The sequence below is a fragment of the Urocitellus parryii genome, chromosome 2 (genome assembly GCF_045843805.1).
Source record: "Urocitellus parryii isolate mUroPar1 chromosome 2, mUroPar1.hap1, whole genome shotgun sequence".
Lineage (NCBI taxonomy): Eukaryota > Metazoa > Chordata > Mammalia > Rodentia > Sciuridae > Urocitellus > Urocitellus parryii.
Window position 1 is genome coordinate 105,134,538 of NC_135532.1, and position 3,218 is coordinate 105,137,755.

Genomic DNA, 3,218 nt, shown 5'->3' on the forward strand with positions numbered 1-3,218 from the left:
ATCTTCGTTTTCATAGCTCTTGAGAGCAAGAGTAAGTTCTACAATCATTCTGCCTTTTTTTTTTTTTTTTTTTTGGAGGGGGGGTGTCCGTTTAGTGTGTGTGTGTGTGTTATTTCTATATGCTTGATAAACCTTGAGTTCACTTTGAGAACAGAATCTGCTTGTCCTTGATTGGCTGCAAGCTAGCATTTACCGGGGTGGGTGTATCTGCAGGGTGATATAGCAGTGACTGAAATCTTGTCAACCCAGCTTGGAGTCTTGGCTCCATCAATAACTAGCTGTGTGATCTTACACAAATTCTTAACTTCTCTACGCCTCTTCCATCAACCAAAATAGATTTATTTTAGTGTCACTACCTCATGGAGTTGTTAGGAAGATAAAATGAATGCATTGTAACTGCTGAAGCATGTATGTAAGCACTCAATAAACATTAGCCATTATTACATCACTACTGTCACTGCTCATCTTTTGCAGAATTGTGTCAGGTGGTGGACCTGGAGGCACAGTGCTCTGGGAAGGAGAAGGAAGATAGTCATACTCACTTGCAGCTTGTACAGGCTGCAACAGGAAGCCTTTCTTGTGGGTCTTCTGAAAGCCTATTTGTTTGATTTAAATGTATGGGGTATTGGGCTGGGGATGTGGCTCAAGCGGTAGCACGCTCTCCTGGAATGCGTGCGGCCCGGGTTCGATCCTCAGCACCACATACCAACAAAGATGTTGTGTCCGCCGAGAACTAAAAAATAAATATTAAAAAATTCTCTCTCTCTCTCTCTCTCTCTCCTCTCTCACTCTCTCTTTAAAAAAAATAAAAAATAAAAAATAAATAAATAAATGTATGGGGTATGTAGATGCCCCTTAGCATTTCTGGAGAGTGGCAGAATGTCCTTGAAATAACTGTTCTCATTGCTGCTTCCAATTCCTTCCCTTCCTCCTTTCTGTTCATCTCTGTTCCACATTCCCTTCACATTTGCCTGGTCATAACCTTCTACGTAAGAGAAGAATTGGGGAGGGGGGCGGTTCTCACTGACGAAAAGACCCTATTAAAATGAAGAAGATAAGATAATCATTTCCATCTCGAAGGGTAAAGATCTGTGCATTCCAATAGTGAAGCCAGTAGCCACCTATAGCTATTAAATTTCAATTTGAATTCATGAAAATTAAAATTCAGTTTCTTGGTTATACTAGCCACAATGCAATGCTCCACAGTCTCAGGTGTGGGTAGCAGCTTCCATACTGGATATTACTGATCATTGAAGAAAGTTCGGTTGGTCAGTGCTATTATACATCATCTATTGATAAGGTCCTATTCTATCCCAATTTAGGAATCGTGGAATCCTCATTTATACCTGACTCTGTTTAAGTCTTTGAGCCTCCATTCAAAAGAAAGGTTATCTCTGGAGACTAGAATGTTGAGCATGAGCCTTACTTTACTATTTAAATCTTTAAGAAAGAATTATACATTATTAAAGCTGTAGCTGGCCAATTCATTGCACCTGGTGGGTGGGGGATGAACCAAAATACAAAACCCCAAATTACATGAAACATCTCACTATTAACTATAAAAAAAGATTATTGACATATAGATTGATATTGTTGGTGTAGTATGGTTTTGTAAGAATTTCTTAACTCTTCAAAATGACTTGATAGTTCATAAACTTGGGCAGCTGCTAGTGTGTCTGATAAATTTATAGTCATGATTCTCAACCACTTGAGCTTGGAGCTGCTACTGGGATCTAGAGGCCAGGAACACTGCTGACCTTCCCGAAGTGCATACAACAACCCAACAAGACTTGTTGGGCCCCAAATATCAATAACCCTAATTAGTAATAATTTACATACATTTTTATGCTTTTGAGAAGTTAGAATTTCCTCTTAGAAACTTGCTAAACACGGTCAATAAAAAGAATCAAACTTGTGTAGCACTCTATGTCAGATTGTCTTCTAAGAGTTTTTGTATATTAACTCATTTAGTTCTCACTCTATTTGTTGTTGTTTGGCTTTTTAAAATGTATTTTTAATTACAAAAGTAATAGGAACACATTGCAGAAAACTTTTTTTTAAATGAGAAAGGAGAGGGGCTAGGGCTGGGGCTCAGTGGTAGAGCATTTGCCTGGCATGTGTGAGGCACTCATATAATAAATAAAATAAAGGTCTATCAACAACTAAAAAATATATTAAAATAAATGAGAAAGAAGAGAAATGGGGGAAGAATGTAAAGGAAGAAAGGAATAAAAACGATACAAGTCAGTAAAGAACACATTCCATTGTTAAACTGAAAATTCCAGATGATATGTGACAGCCTTGATTCTATCCCTTTTGTTATTTAAAGTATACCATTTACTTATTTTTTGAGAAATAAGGACATGTATTTACCTATCATGTAGTATTTACTACATAATTAGATATTATCATCGTTGACATAATCAATATTTTTCCAGTATTATCTAATACCCAGCTATATTCAAATTTCCCCAATTCTCCCCAATAAATGTCCTTTATAGCTTAAACCAGAATCAAATGCTGCATTTGACTATGATGTCTCAAATTTTTTAAGAAATTTTATTAGCGAATAACAATTACATGGTATAGTGGGATTCATTGTGACACAGTCATATTTACTCATAATAAAATTTGATCAGTTTTGTTCTCTAGTACCTCCCTTTGCCTCCCTCTCTTTCCTCCCCTAGTCCCCTTCTTCTATTCTGCTGGTCTCCCTTCTGTCTTCACAAAATCCCTTTTTTCCATATGAGACAAGATACACGACCTTTCACTCTTGGCTTCTAACTTTCGATCCTCCTGCCTCAGGCTCCAGAGCCGCTGGGATTACACCACATCCAGCCAGACCCTACACTTTTCCAAGTCTGGCTTATTTCTCTTAACATGATGCTCCCCATTTCCGTTCATTTCCTGCAAAAGACATAAAACTCCTTTGTATGTGTAGATCACATTTTTTTTTTATCCATTTATCTCTTGACACACACCTGGACTGGTTCCATAGTTTGGGTATTGTGAATCGTGCTGCAATAATCAGGGGTACAGTATGATGATTTTAATTCTTTTTTTTGGGGGGGGAGTAATGTTCAAACTTTTTCCCCAATTTTTTTCATTGGTGCCTTATAATTGTACAAGGTAACACCATCTTATTGTTTTCTGTGTGTGCTGTCATTCATGATCTAAAGGCAAATGTTGATTTGCTGAAAGGGGAGTCTGTTTATATT